Source organism: Orbicella franksi, chromosome 4 (genome assembly GCF_964199315.1).
Source record: "Orbicella franksi chromosome 4, jaOrbFran1.1, whole genome shotgun sequence".
Taxonomy (NCBI): domain Eukaryota; kingdom Metazoa; phylum Cnidaria; class Anthozoa; order Scleractinia; family Merulinidae; genus Orbicella; species Orbicella franksi.
Window position 1 is genome coordinate 9,319,876 of NC_138148.1, and position 24,644 is coordinate 9,344,519.

The 24,644-nt window shown below is 39.3% G+C and overlaps 1 protein-coding gene and 1 pseudogene across 2 annotated transcripts in view; both read right to left on the reverse strand.

Annotated features, from left to right (window-relative positions):
* The window catches only part of LOC145483341 (uncharacterized), a 54,851-nt gene that overhangs the window by 29,410 nt on the left and 797 nt on the right, over positions 1–24,644 (reverse strand). The gene's annotated exons all lie outside the window — the stretch shown is intronic.
* On the reverse strand, positions 5,210–16,066 carry LOC145483301 (monocarboxylate transporter 10-like; annotated as a pseudogene). The gene is made up of 4 exons (XR_014048900.1): positions 15,955–16,066; positions 8,124–8,730; positions 6,972–7,353; positions 5,210–6,258 (listed from the first exon to the last, which is right to left on the reverse strand). The product of XR_014048900.1 is annotated as a monocarboxylate transporter 10-like (transcript).

Here is a 24,644-nt window from a genome sequence, read left to right on the forward strand (position 1 = left end):
GCGAACAAACAGGCTACGATTTATGTTGGAAGGTCCTTAACCCTGCATATCTTCTGTTTTATGCTCATTGACTGTGCATGAATTTAATACGTAATCGCATATGCTTCCATTGATTATTAGTTGTATGAGCACACATAACCACCCTTTGAATATTGCCAGGTTTTGTTAACTATATGATTTCATTTACAACATACAAGTTTAACATACAGCCAATCGCACACAAATAAAACTTAGAAACGATTGAATCTTGAACTCTGGAACGGTCTGGAAAATCTTGGGATATCATGCAGATTTGCTTGTCTGTTTTAAAATTGTTCACCTTGGCCTGTTTTCACCAACCTTTCTTGCCTTTTCTGTCTCTTTTTCCAGTTTCTCAGCTGTTGATAAATGACTTCAAAGAGAAACACGCTATTCAAACCTTACCAGCGTTTGAAGTATTAAAAATTACAGATTAATTCAGCTTTGACTGGACGCGCCGACATCAACGATTAGTGACCTTTGCAATATAACGAATGGTATAAATTACACTGACCTGATTTGTAGATCAAGATAGTTTTTCCTTTTCTGAATATGCTTTCCCTCGTGCTAGTCACGAGCTGAGCTTATTACCTCATGGTGAAAAACTTTATAGTATGCAGTCCTAAAGTAGGAGTAAACCGCCAAAACCGGTCTTTTATACAGTGTATCGTTTTATTTTGTGTTTCAACTCTGTGTAGAAATTTTTTTCTTTTTCTAAGAATATTGCTTTTCCGGCCGAGGCTGAATACTGTTATTTTTTTTTCCGATTTTAGGCTGAAAATATTCTTGTGAATATTCTTAGATTATGGCGTATGACGTTTCTGTTTTCGAATGTATTTGGTGTCTGGATGGTGTTAAATTAATTTTGTAGCCAGCCTGCAGGCATTAAAGCTTGATATGACGCATACAACTTGCAGAAATGTTATCAGCATCCAACACACTGTTTTTGTTGGTTTTTGGTTAGTTTTGCCCATTAGAGAAAGGAAGAATTTTATACAGTTTTAGCTAACAACATAATTGTATTGTTTTAAAATTTTGAACACACAAAATGAGATTTTTCTCAAAATCTAAACTTCCGGTTTATTCTTAAAATATTCTTAAAATCAGTCTCGATATTCTTATAAAATATATTCTTACCGTAAAAAGAGTGTATAATTCGATGGCTGTAAATGAAAACAAAAACTGAAATATAAACACGACATAACACCAAAGCAATTTTCGTCCTGACCTAGTTATTTTTCAATTATCTTTCCTGTATTGTATACTTCTAAAATTACATAAACTATTACGTAAACACTAATGAGCGAGTTGTACTTTTGAAGGGCTTGGCTCAAATTAGCGATAGGTACCGGGAATCTGTCCTGCTACTTCATTGGTTGTGCTTTATCTGACTAAATTGTGAAACTTGACTACCTTGCTAAAAAGAACACGCTCCTTCGGCAGGTATGTGTGCGTGCGGCACGGGCCGACTGACCTTGGAGGATTAGATGCCTTTGTTTAGAACACTAACCCAAACACTTTCACGCGATTCCCACGAATGCATGAATACATGTGGCAAAGCAATTGATTCTACAAGTATTAAAACACTCAAGTTTGCAGAATTAACACCAAAACAGGAACTTTATTAATTGGACTAAGCAAGGTCAGTAGACAAACCCAAACATGACCACCGATGGAAATTGTTGTTCAAGAATTTAGATTTATTAATGGTCAGGGATGGAAAACTTGATCTATTTGTGTGACCTTGTAAGCGAAGCCCTTGAATCACGAGACTGGTACACGGTGACTACAGACATCTAAAAGACCACGAGGCTAAAACCTACCCAAACGGCTAGTCCCACTGGTCTGTGACTGGTCGGTCTGGCATAATTGAAAGAACCCCGAGTTTTTCGTGTGTGGTTCACATTTTGGGTCTCTCTTACAGCGGTACTGCGCTGTGGAAAAGCCTTCCAAGTAATAATATTGGATTTTCTATAAGACATTAGGTGAGTAGCGTCGCGCACAGTTGATAAAAATAGATTACATCCTGACTCAGCAAGAATTTACAGTCCCTTACAGGTTTTGTATGGACGTATAGCTGGTTTTCACATGACGTCACTAAAATTCGAACTACAAAACTATTGATCTTCCTGAGATTTTACTTAAATGATGTATAAGAGCAGCTGAAAACTAATGTTCATACAAATTTTCGCTCCGAATGGGTTCTTGGTTTTGTGATACACTACGCTTGAATTTCCAAGCTTTTGCGTGACGCGGCATCTACATGACGGCCTAGAGAGCTGTCATGATGGTTAAAAAAGTGACTTATTTCGGGGAACTTGGCTATCTGAACAGTTCATGTCTTAGAAAAAGTATTATTTTAATGTTTAAGAGTTCCTTGAGGGGTAAATCCACGCTTTTGTAGCAAAACTCAGTGACAGATGTTTCTGTTGGTTTCCGGTCGCCATGTTGGTGCCCATATGGATGGGCACCAGCATGGCGTCTCCATACAAATCTCTATCAATTTGGGTAAAAAATTTCTCCGCATATCTCGCATAAGAAAAATTGCTGTGACCAGAATTTTGGCGAGAGTCTTTGCATATTTACGTTCTTTCATTTTCCAGATTCTGGACTTTATCTATTGACCGGTTTTGATTTTTATTTTGATCTATTTTGAATTGCGTGACACTGAAAACCAGCAATTGAGATAAGACCATCAGCAAAATCCCTACACAAATTATATTTACAGCAATTTAACATTGATCTGAAACTGGGTTTTGATTTAAGGATCAGGTTACAAACAGGGTATCGAATGTTTGGTCAGGTCATAAATAGGGCAGGGAAAATCGCAGATTTTGGTCATAAATAGGGTAAGGGTTTCGGGAAGCGGGCCGCACACCACTACCCGATTTTACTGGGAGTACCCCCCGGGTCTTCCACGCGCCAGCTCAAAAATCAAATTGAATTATTTTCAATTTTAGGTGAAAGCTGTGAAAGCCAAATGTAACATTTGTAAAAGAAACTGAAAAATTGCGTCTTTCAATTTTTTTCCTATAAGCCCCCTTGTACTACGTGCTTTCATCCGGGTATTTCCTCGGACGGGCACTACCGTGTGCAGATAGTGTCTATCCGCCGATGAACATTATCCCGTCACGTGATCAATTTAAACCAATAAGAATTGGAGAAAATTTAGTGTTGAACTATAAGAGATGTAAGTTTAAGAAGCCGAAGGCAGTACTGTACGGGCCCGCAAATGATCCCAGGACCGCAAATGATCCCGGACCGTAAATGATCCCCAAATTGAACCGCAAATGATCCCGGACTGGAAATGATCCCCATATTGGACCGCAAATGATCCCGACTAAAAAATAAGGAACGGCATGGATTTATATCAGAGGAAGGTGAGAACAAGTACAAAAATTATGAACTAAAAAACTTGTTTTATCATTTTACAAAAAAATATTCCACAGTTGCTGTTTTGTTCTTCGAACGGTACAGATCGTTTTCACTGTCACGCAATAAAAAAAAAAAAAAAAAATCGAAAACCAACCAATGGAAAAAGCTAAGAAATTGTGATGTACGCTATAGAAGATAACTAAATAAGACACTACTCCAAGTTTTAGACCTGCGCGTTTCCCCAAACTTCAGAAATTCGTCGTAAATGTTTCCCAGAAATTTACAGAGCCCAGTAAGAAAACGCCATGTTGGTATACATCCGTGGTACACCAATATGGCGGCTGGAATATAGTGTAAACATCTGGAACTTACTTTGGCTTTCTAAGTGACTGATTACCAGTACTAAACAAACAAGCATTTATGTAAGCACTTTTCCTAATGCTGTAACTTCTAAAAAGGCTCAAAATCATGAGATAAGTACATATTTTTCAACAAACTCGATCGTAGCCTTGTGTCACGCAACCTCCATAACCCTGAAATTCAAAATGCTCTGGTTTCCAAACGAAGCACGCTAATTGTAAACAGATATAAATATACCGCCTCTTATGCCTGATGAGGATAAAAATACGTCACGTGAAGACGATCTATTGAATTAGAAGTCTTAGAAAAACACATAATTGTAAACATTCTCGAAATCCCAGTGGCGATAGTATCAAACATCTATCAAACAGCTAACTTGTCAAAACGAAGTGCAAGCCTTGGCCCTGCTTGGTCATGAAGCTGAACTTCATAACTATAGCTTGGAATTTTGGCTTCTTAGAATACTCAAGTAGTCATTTCCGAGGAATCAACGCCAAAATACGACCGAGGAAAAATTACAAAATAAATTTGTTCAAATTTCCAGTGCTACGCACTAAGTGTTTTACAACGTGATGAAGCGTTGTAGGCTTGTGGGTCTACTCAGGTGACAGCGTCTTCCTTAATAGTTACTTCATGGTTAGATTTTAGTTTAAAACTTTAGACGAGTGGCGTTAATGGCTGATAAAATGTGATTTAAATATAACACCGAACTATCAATGTTTAACAAAGGAGGGTATGTAGCGTATGTTGCAATGATCATAATTTTACTGAGAATTGCAAAGAAATGTAAGCCAAGTCGTGTTTTGATGATTGAGTGGTGATATTCATAGCATCGTAGTTAGCAACAAAATTTAGTCGAAAGTATGAAAAAAAGCAAGTTGTAAGCCACTATAATTATAAGATGGCTTTAATAAAAACATCGGTATTCACGAACTCCAATTCCCTATCCACAATATCCTATCATCCATGCCATTCCTTATTTTTTAGTCGGGATCATTTGCGGTCCCCATCGGGGATCATTTCCGGTCCGGGATCATTTGCGGTCCAATTTGGGGATCATTTGCCGTCCGGGATCATTTGCGGTCCTGGGATCATTTGCGGACCCCTACAGTACCTACATTTTTCAGGGTGAAGGTCATAAAAGTAAAGGAACTCCAGGAGTTGAGATACAGTTGGACATGGCTAATTCGAAATATTTTTGGTTTCCCCCATAGAGTTCGAAATAGCGGGCTTCAACTGTATAACAAAAAGGTCTAGGCTGAAAAAGGCCGTTCAAAATATCTGGAATTTAATTAACAAATCAACCCCGATTGGTACAGTTATCAAAATAAGGAAAGCGGAAACTTGGACAACTGAGGAGAAGTGATCCAACAGGGATAAAAACTATCAGGTTTTCAATCATGTAAAGTAAAGAAACTCTCTGTCCCAGCTAAGCTTTGTACCGCTTTAATTTTCGTAATCAAGGTACTAAAGCAAAAATTGCTTTGAGAAAATTGCTGCAGTCCGCTGTAGTCAGCATGCGGCCGCCAGGTTGTGCTAATCCACGAGCGACCGAGCATCCCGGGGGGGACTCCTGTATGAAAAAGTCTGGTAAGGCCGGGTGCGCTCGAATAAATAAGAATAAGAAAACGCGCTCGTTTCACTTTACAGGTTTTATTTCCACCGCTCTCTCAAGTCCGATCTTACTACTCTCGCGAACTCCTTTCCCGAACAGCGGCCGGTAATCGAGCCAGTTCGGTTTTAAGTGATATTTTTTATGAGGCAAATAAAGCTAAGGCCATGCCCAGATTGGTTTCCTTTAGCGGTTTGATTCAGATTTTCCGACGAGCATCCCCGGCCTTTTCACATATATGACAGGCCCCCCACCCCGGAACCAAATGATACTAGAGGATAACGTTCACAGCTCATGAGTTTTATTCACCATTTCTTTTACATTTCTGCCTTGCAGAACTGAAGCTAAAAGAACACGTCTAAGAAATTAGAAACTGACAAGAACTACTTGCGGTGGACGTGCCCAGTCATTATAATTAATTGCACTGAATTTTAGGTCCAAGTGAACCTCATTCTCGGGGTTTTTACGTTGGAAATTGGGAACGAGGTTTAGTCCTAACTTCACGCGCATAGTAAAATTTCAAACGCTGCTCAAACACCGCGGCGGAATGGGTTTGAGTTTTTCAGGAGGGAGATAACTCTTTAAAAACGCTATACTAGGATAGCTGAAAAGTTAATAACTATTATAGGATTGCGCTGGAACTGCGCATTCTCGTGAAAATCCCAGAGCGGAGCTTCATTCCAAATTCGTGCACTGCTCAGTTTGAACCTCCTTTGATACTGTGTTAATCTTCTCTTCTTTTGCCTCTTCTACTCCCATGCTCCGTGGATGAACTTTGAACTTTCCTCGGTTGATGAAGATCAATATTACTGGTATCAGGGATGCCGTCAACGGTACTCCGCAGGTCGTGAAGAATGAGTAGATCTAGCTTCCTGTCTGGTCCGCTATCAAAGCTGAAGAAGTTAAGAAAGAAAGTCTCAAGAAACGACCTCGAAAGATCTTTTCATTCAGGCAACTTAACTCGAAGTTTAAATTCTTTCTGTGAAGTCCCTCCAGTTTTATCGGACGCGCGCTGGATTTCTCAAACGACCTAAAAAATTATTCCTCAGTTCGAATTGGTTAATTCATTAAGAGCTCAGTGCACGGTATTTTGAGTTACTTTGGCCACATACAAAATCATCTTTAAATTGAAGGAAACCTGAAAATAGCGGTTTACTAAGATAGAAAAACACTCTAGGGATAATAATGATAAACCATAAAGGAACAAGGATGGAGAAGACTGACACAGATTACAGATTGAAAAATTTAGGCCAAACTTTTCAAGATGCGCAAACCTTAACGTAATAGCTTCTTTAATTGACCAACTTTCGTGCACCCTGTATATTCAGTCGAGGAATCGGGGTTTTAACTTGAGAAGTTTCTTAGTTTCCTCACAGGCTTATTTCACTTCCTGTAGTAATCTATATTTTATCATTATTATTTTCTATATTGTATATTACTTTCCCCAAGTATTTCGGTTCACTATTAACCAAGCTACAAGTAGCTCGGGGCCATATTGGAAGGATATTAGCCTCAGGTTGTTTTCGTTGTCAAGACCTCAGCCCTGTCCTCCCTCAGTACAGCGCTAGCGCTCGGTTCAAAATATAAAAAAAATATATTTACTCACCAGCAACTGGTCCACCGACGACTACAGAAAACGAATACACCACATTGCGGATACAGTAGGCGGCCGTTGTTCTCTTGCTGTCCACACACGTCAGTAAAATAAAATTCTGTGATGTTACGAAAATTAACACCATCGATCGCTCAATCCATAAATAACACTGAAGGCGATTACGTTCCCGTATTCTGTGGTAAGCGACAGCATAAAGGTGGCCAGCCCAACAATTACCATACATAACTGAAAGATATACACTGGATTAACTCTCTTGTAGTTGTATAGTCTCCCTGTCAACAGGCGTGAGAAACTTGAAAGAAGACCGATAACAATGAACAGCTGAGAAGCTTTCTGCGCAGAAATCGATTCGACTATCTTCACAGTACTTGACCTATAAAGTAACAATACCCTCTTAGGAAACGTTCCAATCAAAGAAAGTAGATACTAGCCTTAGGTAAACAGGGACGTCTCTATGTTTTGTGCACTCAGCCAAAACGTCCGAAACATGACCCAAAAAAGACCTTTAAATTAATTTAGGTATACAAGAATCTGACTGCTGTTCCTTTCTCGGTACCAGAGATTTCAACTTTCCCTGTCATTTGTCAGATATATGAGCTCTAGGCCCGAGAGTGAGTCCCAATTCTGGTAAGTTTTTTTCTGGTTCTCTTGTGACGCGCGGTAGCCTCATGGTTAGTGCGCTCGTCACCGGATCGAGTGGTCCGGGTTCGAGTCCTGACCGGGGACATCGCGTTGTGTTCTCGGGCAAGAGGCTTTACTCCCACAGTGCCTTTCTCCACCCATGTAGGTGTATAAATGGGTAACGGCGAACTTACTGGTGGGGGTAACACCGCGGTGGACTAGCGTCTCATCCAAGGGGGAGTAGAAATACTCCTAGTCGCATCATGCTACAGAAACCGGGGTAAGCTCCGACCTGATGGGCCAGTTGGCTCGTATGAAGACTTTACCTACTTTACCTTACGATTCTTTTACAATATGTGCATAAAAAAATGAATGAGTGGCAGCAATGTAGAGCAGTCTAGTTTCCAGAGCCCATGCATTTTAAAACGTTATTCTCAGCTGTTTCCACCCCATAATAAGTTAAAAAGTATATTGCTCTGAAATGTAATGCGACTTAAAACAAGCATTTGAATTTAAACTAACTAGAATGATGTAAGGCATTTACATCCCAAAACTGGCAAACGTGAGCGACGCCACAATAACAGTGTAAGCAGGAAAGCTCCACACACTGCAGTAAAGAGAGATGCCTGTCTTTTCCTCTCTTACTTCCTCATTGTTGTTCTTTTCAGTGTTAAACGTCTGCGTTGTTGTTTATTGCTTCTTCTACGTGCGGATTAATTGAAACCTAGACTCAAAATGCAGACAAGGGCGTACGCTGCCGCCATTATTCTGAAAGTGCTTCTCCATTCAAACGAGTCTAAGAGGACTTGAAGCAAAGGTCCGCTGTAGAGGAGTCCTACACTTCCGCCCAACGAAACAACGCCAGTAGCTACGGTCAGCTAGTCTTTAAAGTATTTAGCAAGTACACGAATACCGGGATTGAATATTAGGCACGCTCCTAAACCGTACAAGGCGCTGTACGTGAAGTACATCACTGTGAAGCTGTGGACGAGTGAAGTCGACACCAGACCCGCAATGCATAGCGTGCCTCCCAAGAAACATGTGATGCGGCAACCAAAGCGATCACACAGATAGCCTGCCAGCGGACTTGCGAACCATTTCATGCCCAGACCAATTGAGCCGACAAAAGCTGAAACAATAGTGATAAATGATAACGATGATGATGATAATGATAATTATTGTTTTTTTCTCACCCGCAGTACCTTTTATAGTCCATAATATTTCAGATAGTACGTACGCTCTCATCGGTCGACTGATGTGTTTAGATAAAAGCATGTAAACGGGTGGTGACAAAAAATATTTTATAAAAACAATGGAGGACTTTTTTCCATGTTTGCATAGCCTCTTGTAAAGACTAGGGAAGGAAAAGGGGGAAAGAGGTCGGGGGAACTGTCGAAAGCTACGGAAACCCTCGACTGTGTCACGCTTTACATACAAACGTACGATTTATTTAAACACGGCCGAAAACATCAGTTACAAGATTAACATTAAAAAAATAAAAATACCTGATTTGCAGCTCTAAAGTTAGATGGCTATTCCACAAGTTTGCCCCACTGTAGCAGAAACTAAGTTTTAAAAAATTGGTACAAGGCTCGGGCAGAGCTAATTTGTTTTCTATGTTTTCAGTCCAAAGTCCGTGCTGAAGGGTTTTATAAGGCGTTTCAAGTACTCCGGAGTCTGATCATTCATAGTTTTAAACATTAAATTTAAGTTTTCTCTCCATAATTCTGTTATAGAAGTCATTTGCACTGACGGTTTTAAAATATAAAATGACTTAGTTCGAATCGGATGTTTCTTTCCCTCTGACTCGAATTCTTCCAATACCCATGTTCAGATGTAAACGCAGAAAAATTTCTCTATACCTTAACTCGTCAACTCGTTAGCAAATTGTGCTGGCCTTAAATTCCGCAATGTGCCGAAAAAAAATCCCAATAAAAGAACCGACAGAACCATAGCGAGACAAAAAAGAACACACAGCAAAACAAAGTAAAACAAAAGTAAGAACAGGTATGTTGAGATGCCAGGGTCCGTTCACACTACGACGGAGGCTTGAAATTAAAAAACGCAAAAATTACCAGTCATTTTGGATTTGCGTTTGAGGAAAACTCGGGCAGGGAATTTACTTGGTTATCGTGACGCCTTTGTTTTGGAAAAGCTCTGTTTTCAAAACATTTACCGTCCACACGAAAACGAAAGGCCGCTGTTTTCAAATTCCTCCGGTTTGAAAAGCGCTTTCGAAAAACTCCGTTTTCGTGACGGATTAGTGTGGACGGTAGGCCTAACTTTACACCTTACAAATAGAGCTGCCTTTCAAATTCCTCCAGCGTAGTGTGCACGGCGCCTTAGTTTGTGATGAATTGGACAAAGAACAACGTTTAGTATTCAGTTCGGCTTGTTTCTTCTCTCTGCTGTATTATTTGGGGAAAAAGAGGTTAATAAGAGGGTTATACAGCAGGGTTTTGCGTCATAGGTCCGTCATGAATTCTTGCGATAACCTCTTTCGCAATTATTTCGCAATTGTGCGAAAACTCAATCTCGCGAATAGAAGTAACAATGATGTTAGTGGAAATCGTTGCTTACAGAGAAAATTATTGCCCTTATGAAACTTTTTAACGCTCCATTTTGACTTCTAGTTTTTACGTTTTTCATGTTAGTTTGAAAATAGGTATACATTTTCCTTCGAAGCTCTTTGACTTCGGGGTTTGGCAGACAAAAGCGTGAAAACGTTAAAACAGCTTTGCGTACACTTTCAACAAAACACAAGAAGTGTGAGCTTCGAACGTGGCACTCGCGTTTAGACAAGGCACAAATATTATAATATATTCTAAATGCCGATTTCAACTTCAGTTTGTTGAGAGAGTGTGAAAGGTCTGTCTGTAGTTTTGCACTGGAGCCCAGATCGTTTTCCATTACTTACAAAATGACTTGAAATTAATTTTAAAACTTTGTTTTGTATAGATATTAACATATCTTTTTTTTTTTTCTTTTTTTCTTTATTGAAACAAATTGATATTAATACAGCAAATTAGTTACTTACCTACATAATTATAATAACAACTAATATTACTAATACTAATAATATAATACAACTAATTAGTACTAATAATACTACAATACTACAATACTTACAACACTAAAAAACACCAATATCACTAACAATAGACGGTAACCAAAAAAAAAAATTCCAACAAACTATAACTAAATATTTACAAAATATAATGTAAATAACATATTAATTAGTATTACATGGGTCAACATACAGAAAGTGAATGCATATTAACACCTTTAAATAATTAAGCTTTTACAAAAGGCGACACTATCCATTTAGCTTCAAAGAAATCCTTTGTTTTTTTACTATGCAGACTTATATATTTTTCCGTTTCATATTTTACAGCAATTTTCTTTTTAAATCCATATATATTTGGAAGAATTTGACTTCTTCTACAATCCCATAAGTACAATTTCCCAATTATAATTAGATAGTTTAGCAGCTTGGCAGAAGGGGAGTTTTGTGGTATCATTCCAACTAAAACATCTTGCAACGAAAGTCGAATGTTTTCCTTTAAAAGTTGATGCCAAAATACTTCGAAGTCACGCCAGAAATCTATCGAGTAAGGACAGAGATACAGGAAGTGATATAGCGTTTCTGGTTCAGATGAACAAAATGAGCACGAGTCGTTCATTTTAAAGCCAATTTTGTAAAGTTTAGCATTAGTGTAAAGAATGGAGTTAAGAATTTTGTATTGAAATGCCTTAACATATGCTTCAAGAGCAACACTATGCGGGATCGTAAAAATTTTTTTAACTTCCTCGAGTGTAAAATGAAATTCATTTTGCAGCTTGTTTACAATAGTTGGAAAAAGAGCCTTTCTGCTTACAAGTAAAGTATAATAGTCTTTAGATTTCTTCTTTGTCACATCAAATATATTTTCGTCAATTTTTAGAGAAAGTTCACCTGTTGTTGATTTATGAGTACTATTTTTTAAAATGGAAGGAATGGAGTGTCGAAGACCAGCCCAAACTAAAAAATTAGTTTTCGAAATCCTGTTAGAAACTAGGGAAAAGGAATCTTTGTTATTTAAATCAAAGGATAGATCGCTGATATGAACTACACCAGCTTCGGAATAGCTTTTATAATAAACTGTTTTATTATTAATGAGTATTTGTTTGTTATTCCAAAGAATATAACGCCAGTTTTTTTCTGCACAGAACATATCTCTAAATTCTGACCACCACTGCAGTAATTCTAGATAGAATAGAGAAATATTCAGTGGAAGGATGCTAACATCATAGTTGCAATGAAACAAGAAAAGGCCGCCAAAGCGTTCTAGGTGATATGTCGGATACCTTTTCCAGGTGCCATCATTTGAGCTAACTATTCGTTTTAGCCATGCCAATCGAAGCGATATTATCATGCTATCAAAATCAATCATCTTTAAACCTCCGTTGGAGTGTTCATTTATCGCCGATCTACGTGTGACTTTATCAGGACCATTCCATAAGAATTGAAATAATAACTGGTTTAACTGACTTACCAATTCTTGTGGGGTAGGTATTAAAGATGACACATAAACAAATTTCGGGATTAATAGAGATTTGATAAGTGTAATTTTGCCATAAATAGAAAGACCTCTTGAGGACCAAATTCTAGTCAGGTTTTTAATACTGTCTAATCTTTCTATGAAATTCTTTTCAATAAGCAATTTTTGATCATACGTGTAATAAATTCCTAGAGCCTTTATCGGTTCGTTAGGCCATTTAATCCCAAAAGGCTGTGCTTTGCAGTTCCTTGAAGAACCTATCCACATAGCTTCCGTTTTGAAACAATTAATCTGTAAGCCAGAGACAATCTTGAAATCATCTAATAGCCTAAAAAGAGCAGTAGCAGAGCTTGTGTCGGCAGGTATTGCTGTCGTATCATCTGCGTATTGAAGAATTTTTGTCTCCTCACTCCCAATAGAGATACCTTTTATATCTTTATTCTGTCGAATCGCAATTGCTAATATTTCTATAGTAACTACAAAGAGGTAAGGAGAGAGCGGGTCCCCCTGTCGTACCCCACGTTCAAGCTTAAAGTATTCGGATGAAAGTCCGTTGTTTATCACACAGCTTTGTATGTTTCTGTAGAACGTTTTAACCCAATGGATGAAATTAGGGCCAAAATTGAAGGATTTCAAACAATAGAGAAGAAAATCCCATTCTACGCTATCAAATGCCTTTTCAAAATCAATAAATATCATTAGTCCCGGAATACTTTCTTTTGCAGTGAAATCCATAATATCAAAAACTGATCTAATTGTTTCGCCTATATATCGGTCTTTCACGTATCCAGTTTGGTTATGGTGTATAATGTTTGGAAGAACATTTTTAATTCTTGTGACGATCACCTTAGACATAACTTTTGTGTCAACGTTTACGAGAGGGATTGGACGCCAGTTCTCAATATAAGAACGATCTTTTCCTTTTTTTTCTATTAGAGTAATTACCGCTTGTTTTTGAGAACAAGACATTTCACCTTTTTCAAAGCTTTCGTTCACGCATTTAAGAAAAGGATCGCTTATTAAAGGCCAGAACAATTTGTAGAATTCTATAGGAATTCCGTCATTCCCGGGAGTTTTGTTGGTTTGAAAACTTTCGAGGATATTGTAACATTCCTCAGCTGAAATTTTGCCTTCGCAGGTTAACATTTGTTTTTCGGTTAATTGAGGTATATTCAAATTCTCTAGAAACTTTACAATGTTCTGACGATTTTCCGCATCACTATTTGAACTTTTATATAGCTCTCGATAAAATCGTTTTTGTCCTTGAAGAATGCCAAACGGATCTGTCTTTACGACGCCGCTGATGACTAGTTTCCTTATATGCTTTTTTACATGATTTCTTTTTTCTAAGTTTAGGAAATATTTGGTACTTTTCTCGCCGTGTTCATGCCAACGTGCTCGGGCACGGATTATTATTCCGTTGACTTTTTCATCATAAAATGATTCGAGCTTATCCTTAGCCGCATTTAAATTGTTACCATTCGAATCATTGGGGTCCGTTTCGAAAACCTGTTTCGCTTCAGTATATTCTTTTTCAAGTTTTGATCCTCTTTCGTTTCTCTCCTATATTAACATATCTTGTTGGACTTAAAAATTATCATATTTCAGCAGTAATCTTTAAAGTGCCACTATGATCAAATTCTCCATACCCATTTTTTTACATTTTCGCACACAATAGGTCTTTCCTAGATTTCTTGCCAAATTTCAATCTATTACGAACATTAGAACTCATGTTGTTTCGACCTTTATTTCCGAGAATTTACGGCCGCCATTAATTTTCCTTGTTCCAAGTCTTGGTTAAGAACTTGAGAAAATGACGTCATTTTCTCAAATTTTCAACCAAGACTTGGAACAAGGAAAATTAATGACGGCCGTAAATTCTCTGAAATTAAGATCCAAAAACCACGAGTTCGAATGTTCGTAAAAGACTGAAATTTGGCAAAATATCTAAGAAAGACCTATTGTGTAAGAAAATGTAAAGAAATGAATATCGAGAATTTCCTCATAGTAGCACTTTAAGGTGGCTGAACACAATTTTTGATACCTGTGTTTCATTCAGCTTTCTCTCTAAAACCCTTGATCCCTCGGTCGTTAAAAATGGCAGCAAGCAAGTTAACAACACAAACTTTGGTTTTTTGATGGTTGGGCTTTCTGGGCAGAAATTCCAATATCTTCACAGTACTTGACCTAAAAATAACAATAGGCTCTTCTTAGGAACGTTCTTTCAGGTTCGGGTTAAGTTAATGCAGATCTAAAACAAAGGTTGAGCCGAAGATCGTGCCACAACGAAAACAAGAATTGAACCAGAAATCCTAGATCTGGTAGGTTTGACGGTGCGCGCGCATCTAAGCTCGATGATGCTAGCTGACCTCGATTAATGTTGCCTCACCTTCAGATTTCTCCCAGAGGTCGCTATTCTTGCTGCCTCTGGGAACGAAAACACCATGGACAACAGTTTCATCCGTCTTAGGGCTTGCAGCGCCAATGGGGAGGGCGGGGGGTGGGGGAGGTTGGTGGACTCCTATATGAGAAGGTCGGGTCTCGCTTAGCTGTCAAAGTATCTTTGAGGGTGTACTCGAACTGAATAATAATAAAAAACGCTCTTATTTCCGTCTCTAGGCTCTATTTCTGCCGGTCACTCGCGTCCGATTTATTAGCACCCTGAACAGTGGCTGGTAATCGAGCCTATCGTATTCCGTTTTCAGTAGTATCTCTAAAGGGTCAAATAAAGCTCGGGCATTCCCGAACCTTTTCAGTATGGGAGTCCCCATCCCCGGGTTGCAGGATTTCACATCTTGATGCCATGTAGTGTTAATTCGTAAATGTGACCTGGTTATGAGCATTTTGAAGTAATCTATCCCCCTACCCCCCTTACCCCGCCTTTATCCCATAAACTTGCCACTGTGTGTCGTTTTCTTGGTTGTGGGTTGGGAGGATTAAGAACATTTGAACCCCTGAATATTTTACGTGTCATTACCAGCTCTGCCCATCTCATAATAACTTAAATATTAGCTGCTATGACGCATCAAGTGCATTTCACTTTAGACTAACCAGAATGATGTAAGGAATGTACGTCCCAAAACTGGCAAACGTAAACGACGTTACAATAACAGTGTAAGCAGGAAAGCTCCACACACTCTCTGACTGCAGTACAGAGAGATGCCTGTCTTTTCGTCTCTTACTAATTCCTCATTGTTGTTCTTTTCAGTGTTAAACTTCTCCGGTTTTGTTGCTTCTTCTTCTACATATGGATTGACACTCAGACTCAAAATGTACACAGGGACGTAAATTGCTGCCATCATTCTCAAAGTGTTTCTCCAATCAAACGAATCTAAGAGGACTTGAAGCAAAGGTCCACGTGGCCAGGAGCCAAGCAAATTTATTGGAACAAAAGAAAGTGTTTACATAAGAAAAGAATTGAACTCCCACAGGATTGGTTTGGTGCACCAACATGGCTGCCGTGACGCAATGGGAAAACGCTCTGTAGAACTGATTGCGATTATGTAATTTATGCATAGACTATGAGTACAAAACAAAAGGTGTGTAGGGTCAGGGACCTTCCAACAGAAATCTTAGCATGTTTGTTTGCTTTTTTAAAGTTTACCGGACTTTTTAAACATGCCCTCCATTAACCATGCTGGCACAAAAACTGTGTACCAAGCGGAATATCTTGGTTGTAGAACTGGTCAATACCAGTGAAAGGTGTTAGACGTAGTGAGAAACGCAGACACGGTAAACCAGACAGGTGAAGGTAGTGAAAAGATTGCGCGTTTGTCCACAACACGTAAATCTGCGAGACTAACTTTACCAACCTGTTCTCTCTCTGGTCTCGTCAAAGTATTCGATCAAAACTGGGAACAGAACACCAAAGCTAAGTACCATACCAAAATTAAATTAACAGAATTACAAACTGCTGCTGAAATACACACGATCCATGACCATGAACTATCCTTGAAACGTTTTCCAGTAAAAAACCATGATACTTTTCTAAAGCATTGCATGGTGTCTTGTTCTTCTACCATTTTGTATGCCCGAGATATCAACCAGTTGAGAGCTGTTTAGAACGATTTTGTCGTTGGTTTCTACGGTACAATGGTAAAAAGGTGTATAAAGATTAAAAAGATATGAGAAATTGACCATAGGGGACTGGATTAAAGGATCAAGTTAACTTATTGAAATTTCGCAAGCAAATTGTTTCGCATACAGTGCTTCTTTATTAAAATATAATGCATCTACATGCAGGTCTGATTGGTTCGCATTTAAACGAGCGTAAGTTCAAAGAAAACTAAAGAATTCAATGAAATGAGACAAGGGACGAGGCCAGACAGATACGGAAAAGACCGCTCGACCTTTAGATGTTGAATTAAGCACGACATTTACTGAGGATGATTGCCCAAATATTGCCACGAATTTTCCTTTCGGTGCGAGCCGGAAATTAAATATTATAGAAATAGAAATCTTTTGCGAAATTTCTTAATGGCAAAAAAATACTCGGTAAATTTCTGTAAAATAGAAATTAACATTGAATACCTAATTTGTCTTCACCTAGAATTAATTTAAGCCAAAGAGAACATGTTCAGGGCTTGCCAGGCGAACAGAGACACTTTCACTCGGTAAAAGGTTTGAAGGCTATTTCTTTATTTAGAATGTAATTTTAACCTTGACAATTATTTTGCTACAGCTTTGGCTTCACACCGGAACGAGTTCACGCTTAATTATTAATTTCTGCGCAGAACTAGCGAATGAAAACCTTTCCTCTCAATTTTATCAATAACACTATCTTAACCATATTTCTTAACACGCTCTTCTTGACGAAGTGTTGAACACTTTTAATTAAACTTTGCAACTTGTAATATATAGATTTAGCCAAACCTAGCTACAAGCGGAACGCCAGATTGCAATAATAACCCTTTAAAAGAAAACTAGGATTTGTTTTTCTTGGATGGGCGTGTGGTTTCACTATTTTTCCAGTTAAATTTTAAAGGCGCAACGTAACGAAACGCAAAACAACGTAACGCACAACAACGCACCGTTCCGCACCGCACCGCACCACACCGCACCGCAACGCAGCGCAAAGCAGCACGGATGTCTAATATCAAAGATGACACGCTGTAAATGAAGGCTGCATGTCTCTGTCAACCTATTAGCTGAAGGATGGCCGCTATGTTGCGTGACTCCGTCGTCGTCTTTGTCTTAATCATGAGAAAATCAATTGATGGCTTTGTTTTTTCTTTCTTTATGAGTATGGTGCTCCGCTTGGCGGCCCTTCGACCCGCCTGAGCTGGGCTCCGCTATAAATGAGATTGTGAGAGACTGAACAACAATTTTTGGTGGCGTTATTTTCTGCACATTTCTGTAATATAACTTATAATCTGATTTAATTCTGTAAAAGCAATCCTTGTCATCTATATTTTACTTATGCTATTTGGGCCAAACTCTCTTAGAATCAAAGAGACTAATGAATGTAAAATGAAATAGATTTTGAATTTGTTTGCTTCTTGGAGAAATATATGGCATTGGGTAGGTTAAAACAAAATATTATGAAAGAGCTAGCGAGAACGAGATTTCAGATACACAGTTGAAAGAGATAACGCTGTTGTTGAGCCAATAAACGAAGGAGAGGAAAAGAAGACAGAAGTTTTCCATTTGTTGACTGAGCGGTGCCCTGGCGACATTGTGTTATGTTCTTGGGCGATACACTCTACTCTCACAGAGCCTCTCTCTAGCCAGGTGTATAAATGGGCACCGACGAATTTAATGCTGGGGGTAACCCTGCCATGGACTAGCATTACATTCAGGGGAGGAGTAGAAATACTCCTAGTCGCTCCATGCTACAGAATCCGGGCTATGCACCAGCTCGATGGGCCACTTGGCTCGTATCCAGACTTTATCTTACCTTACCTGATTGAGCGGTCGTTTTTCCTCGCAAACTTCTTGGGTTTTATGTATCTACCCTTCGCCACTCGGCAAAATCTCTGGTTTGTTCTGTTGTGGCTGTAGAAGTCCTTCGCTTTGACCAATGTCAAGTTTCTGCCACCAGTCTTCCCAGTATGATAGCATGAGAATACTGGCAAATGAGAATAATGGCAAATGACTCCACCAAATGGATGATGAACTAAGTCCTAACGAAGAACCAAGAATGAGGGAATAAAAAAAAAACCCATCAACTTCGCCATTTGGATTGCTTTCTAGGTTTCGTATAGGGTATAGTTCGTAAAGGTCAGGAATTAATGGCTGAGGCAGGCAAAAATTGTGAAATATCTGTCTGTCACATTTGTCCATCAAACAAAGATACAACATATGCTGGGCAGGCGTGGTGGCATGGTTTTAATCAGTGACCAGAGAGAAACGTTTAGTCCTTGATTTAGCTTTGAACCGCTTTCCATAACCGCGTTGAGAACTGATCTTTGTTTTACCAAGCGGCCGCCATCTTGCAATAATCCTGGAGCAAAAGGAGGGGGTGAGAATAGAGGCAATCAGGTTTTACTTTTTATTCGTGTCTAGAACTGCCAACAAGGCAAATACTGCCCTATTTCCGGATGTTGCTCACTAAGATATTCAAGATGGCGGCTTCGTTACCGGAAGTTGGATTGTTCAGATTATCAACAACATCAGCATCGCAAAGTAAGAAATCTACACTGTATGCAACCTGCGAGTTGAGCCTCTTTTATCCCTTTTTTGCAGCATATGTACTATAAGAAATGGCTCTGCTCAGTGCACTGTATGATACTAGGGGAAAAAAGCTTAGCTTACTTCATCATGAAATTTTGGTCATTTATTTCACACTGTTTTCTCGCAGAAGCTAAAAGAACATAGTTAGCAAATTTCATTAAATTCTTCACTTCGGATTACGCATTTCTAGACGTAGAAATGTGTGGACATGCGTTCACCCCAGCCTACTTTCGGGGACATGGATATGGAAACACACCAAAACTGTGGGCTCTGTTCAGTTCAGTGGGGACGTTTTAGGGTCCCCAGAAAAAAGTCCCCTTAACTCGGCTTTTTTATGGCTTCTAAACCATATAACTAGGGTCATTTAAGAGGTCCCCACAAGTTGGTAAAAAATATACACAAGTTGGGTCCCCATAAGTCGGTAAAATTTTTAATCTTAGAGAAAAGTGTTGCTTTTTTGGTGTAACAGATTAAACAACCCCCCCACAAACCCTAACACCACCACGGTTTTAGCGAGGAAAAAAGAATAACCGAAAACACTCGTGATTTGTTCATTAATTAATACACACTGCACATACACACAAATTATTTTTTTCACAAAATTTCATAAATTACATAAATTACAGCCGGCCGGGAAAGTGAAACAAAACCGGGCCCCCCTCTTAGCTCAAGGTCTGGATCCGCCACTGCAAAATTAATTAATAGCATTACTTTTTCACCTATTGTAAATATCTTGTATCTCGAAAACCCCTAATAAAGCCTCTCTACTGGGTTTCCACATTAGGTCATTGAGAAAAATCTCTCTCTACATACTGACTGAAAGGAGGACAAAGACATTGGGATAATATTGTCCTTTTCTTGTTTCTTTAAACGAAACAAAACAAAAATCATGCCAGTGGCAATCGCATGACATCAGGATTTGGATCACTCACAATTTAGGGTTCATAACCTTTTTCAGAAACAAATTTCCAGGACTTTTCCAGGATTCAGATTGATTTTTCCAGGACTCTAAAATTCACATTAACCCTTTCACTCCCAAGATCTCAATGTTAATTCTCCCTACTGTCTGCCATACATTTCATATTTTTTACTTGAGTCTAACAGATTTCCAGAACTTTCCAAGACCAGCAGCTTTTTTCCAGGACTTTCCAGTCCTGGAAAATGCCACAATAAAATTCCAGGACTTTCCAGGTTTCCCAGGACCCGTACAAACCCTGTCACACGTACCTGTATGTATATATCAGCTAGCTTGAAATGAAGTCATTTATAAGTTAGTGGGATGGCAACTGAGTTTAGGAAATGACCTAGTTGACTAATTATATTCAGGAAGTTTTCCCAGATTTTATATTCTATTATTCTATTTGATTTGAATATCAAATTTCATAGAAGGACATTCTGTATGAAGTTTTCAAAATTGTTATGACTGAAATAAGTTTACTAATTTAATGGCATTTTAACATCAGAATCTAAGGCTTTATTCAAATATATACGAACTAAACAAGACCTTTCAGTGAGTGGGATAATACATGTATAAATTAAAGCACTTAATGACTTAGGCCCCACAGGAAACTGCTTCCGTAACCAATACCTTTTTATGGGACTGGGTTTTTAACCCTGTTTTCAACCCCCAAACCTGGAGGGCCAGTAGTGGATCACTTTTTGTCAGGCCTCTACCCTTTGAACTGTCTGGCTTGGGTGGCCCCACCTGGAAACAAAATCTCCTGCCGGCATAGCTCTCAGGGTCATTGAGACACAAGCCCCCGACCACGACAAGGTTGTGATCCTACTGGGAGCCTGACAGGAATCAGTGAGTTTTAATTGTTCCCCCAAGACTTACAGGGGAAGCACTCCCATTGTGGCTTCCAGTTTGTCACATCCGGTTTGTCACATCCGGATTTGTAGTGTCACGTGACATTTCCTCAGGGTATCGCACGTGGGACGTTTTTGAAGGGAGCGAGTTTTTGTTTTTGCAGTTTGGACCGTATTACCAAACAGTTCTTCAGCGTGCCTTGCACGGTTCTTTGGAATTGTACGTTAATTGTACCCCTTTTTGGTACGTTGATATTAAAGACCAGCTTACGGAAGCTACACCCATATAAAAAGGGTGGGGCTGCTGGTCGGAAATGTTGAAAAGAATCCCTAAAAGGTACCAAGATCCTGTTTTGTGGGTGTTGCTTAAATTTTTTTCACCCCTAAGAGGTACCAAACAACAATTAATCTCCTGCCATATTTTTTCGGCTCAATACTCTAAAAGATGCCGCAAACGCTCCTACTGTTTGTCAGGTGGCTTAATGACCTGATCGTGACAAGAGTGATAAAAGCATGAAATTTGGCACACAGCTTGCTTATACCCTACCAAATGATATTAGAAGGGGTGCCCATGTCAATCTGCTCGCGCTCCCGTTTTAATGAGATTTTAGTTTTTGACCAAAATCGAGATATGGGATACCTGTGGTACGATTTTCAACAGAGTTATTTTACTACTTTTTAAAACGAATTTTGCATTTTTATCTTGATTTTATCACCTGGTTATGTACTTTGCTATTTTATTAAAGACTGCATTTAAAATAGCGTTTATAAAGCCAAATCACAGTATTAGTACCCAGTCTTCGCTCGGCCGATAACATAGACAAAGAAATTGTAGTAGCAAAGCAGAGAAAAATGCGCGCAAATTGACCGCGTCTTTTCTTACTTGAAATCTGATCATATTATGAATGCTTTTGCTTGTTGCGAAAGCCCTTACAAATTCCCCTCACTCTAAGATTGACTTTCTGGGCAGTCACATTTACACAACGGCGTGCACTTCTGGAAGGGATGAGTAGCAATGTCCTCCAAGGCAGGTGTTACTTCACTATTCAATTCCCATACTCGCCACGCTGACTTTTTTCCGATGCCACAGGACTGCGAAGTACAGTCACACCCAGTGAAAGCGTGGAAGACTGGTAGGGCTCGCGACTTAGACTCTCCAAGGGAAGAAGAGATTCCGTTGATGTTAATAACCGAAACGTGGCGCCCCATGCCAAACGCAACCCATACTTTAGAAAGTTGGTTGTAGGCTAGAAGATCATGAATCTCTCCAACCAAGATCACGACAACGTCGGTGTCAACAGTTCTGACAAGGACAGATTCTGCACCTCTCTCTCCAAAGCGTGGCGTACGTGGACAACGATGCGAGTATCGGCCTCTTCATGGTTGCACTGACCCACTGCATGTTCAGATCCATGGGAAACCACAGATGTTCCTACGACACAATTAAATCACAGAGGATTATAGATTAAACAGCATAGGAACAATTATTCAAGGAATCAATACATTTTACAGCTTTACTAACCAGATGTAATGTATAATGTTCTGTCGAGGGACTATTGGAATTACGTTACCTTCGACGTCAGAAAGGAAAACAGCTCAGACTTGTTGTCACGGTCTCGCAGAAACATCATTCAGTTCTTTGGAAGCTTCGTTTGGCCTGCTACTTTCCTTCTGACCCCTTGGCCTCTTTTCTCCCTTGTTGCGTCCTTTAGGCTATCAGGAACGTATGTGTCCAACACCACATCCACACGTTTGCTTTGATGGAGCTGCTGTCGAAGCTTCGACAGTGGGCAGACAGTGGACTATTAGTGCGCCATCCAAGACTTTGCAGTCAATCCCTCTGACAGACGACCTGACAATTCAAAATCTTTAAGTTCAAGGGCCATTTGACGGATGCTCCTATCAGTTTCCAGCACCGAAAAACAGTGAAGCTTGTCGCCGTCGTCTCCTCCTAAACACAATAAACATTGCGATCACTCTTCGGAGACAGATTGGTGTTTCCTGCATTTCGGTGCGGGTCTTTTCCTCCTCACCTGCTCTGCTGTCCTCGCTTCGTTTTCAGCCGGCACGCTCTTGAGCTTTCTTTAGCTTTGAAATACTAAACTTCAGGTGACAGGACTTGTGCCAAGAACCGTGATTACGACAAAGGCAATCTACATCAACATCGTCGCCAAATTTAAGCTCCACAGGTAAACCGTCTGCTTCCCGAAAGCTGTTGACATTTTGAAGGAAAGCCAAATACGTTTGGCGGCTAGCTTCAGGTGGTCCATTACTGTTTAGAGGACACTTTAATGCTTCTCTCGTAGACTCCTGACAAATGATGCACTTTTTCCAATCAAATGACATTGAAATTAAAGCTCCTAGAAGAATAAAAACGAAATTTAAAGTCAACTATGCAGTGAAGAAACCTTATTACTTTCATTAAAATTACCGTTTTTCTCCCTATAATTCTTACAATTAACTATTTGTTGTACCTGCAGACTGAGATAAATGATAATAACCAAAATGATCTGCTCTCTAGATTTCAACAACTAATCACTGTTATAAAACAATCAAATGGATTAAATCATGTCCAAAGACATAAAAAAATAAAAGATTTCTTGTGCATAGTTCCAACAGAAACTACTTTCATGATGAACTGGTCCTGCCTATTCAAACAGGAGCCTTGTAAAACAAACGTTTTCACTTAAACTCGCTTAAAACTATTCTAATAGATAAATAAAATATGTTATTTCTACCCTTCCTACATAATTTTAGCATATTCAAGTTCCTTTGCAAAGAATTTTTGACACTTTCTTCATATACTTACAGATACAGCAGAGCAACAAAGAGGCCGCCATCTTGGATGAACGAGCGAGGCATGGGCTTGAATCTTTTCTGTGCTACTGAAAGAGATGTTTCTTTGCCACTAGTGCATCGGAAACGAATCAGGAAACACAAACATACATATAAAAACTGAAAAATGCTTGTTTTGAAAGCATTTCTTTGCATTTGCTAATAAAATAGATTACACCACAGGTATCACATACCTTGATTTTGGTCAAAAACTAAAATCTCCCTAAAACGGGAACGTGAGCAGATTGACATGGGTACCCCTTCTAATATCATTTGGTAGGGTATAAGCAAGCTGTGTGCCAAATTTCATGCTTTTATCACTCTTGTCACGATCCAGCCTAAATTTTGCGTTAAGCCACCTGACTATGTGGACCTTTTGAGGATATCAGCTCCCTAAGAGGCCGGGTAACAAAACCGCTTTTTTAACCCCTAAAAAGTACGACGAGCGCCCCCATTTTTTTTATATTGAAGTACCCTCCCCCCCACCCCCGGGGCAAGACCCTCAATGCTTCCCGAGGCAACGGGTAGCAGGGTTGAGGCTAGGAGAAACAAAACTCGCTGTTTTCCATGGGGTCAGTCATAAAGCAAAATTAACGTTAACATACCCATCCAGCGCTAAAATTGGTTTTACACCCGCTTTCAGTGTTACGTGCGTAGGAGACATCTTTCGACATACCACACGAGGTTCGTTACACTGTTGATCACCAAGTGCTTTGTTTATGTAGAAATTTGTTATTCCGCTTACTATTTTGGGGTTCAACATCCTGTGTATTTAAACTTAACTGACCTGAACCTGGAACCTTATTACAGACATTCACCGTTTACTAAATAACAGAAACATGTCCAATTAGCCCACAAGGAGTGGAATTTCCATCCGGTCGTCATAGCCGCAAGTCCGTTATACTGAGGACTTGAAAAAGCTCTTAGCCACTGAATGTGTGGTTACCGCAGAAGATTATTTCTGCTTTCGCTATTTTATCAGCAAAGTGACTACTAAACTAGGATAGCATAAGCTGAGTAACCACATAGTATCAGACTTCTTAAAAACTAAACTCGGCCAAGTATTCTCTTCTAACATCTCAGCTGCACATTTGTGAACTGGTGGTGCAAAACATCAGTTAGCTTATATTGCATGTGGCGTTTGCAATATAATCAAATCGACCTTTTAAATCGATTTTCTTAGAAC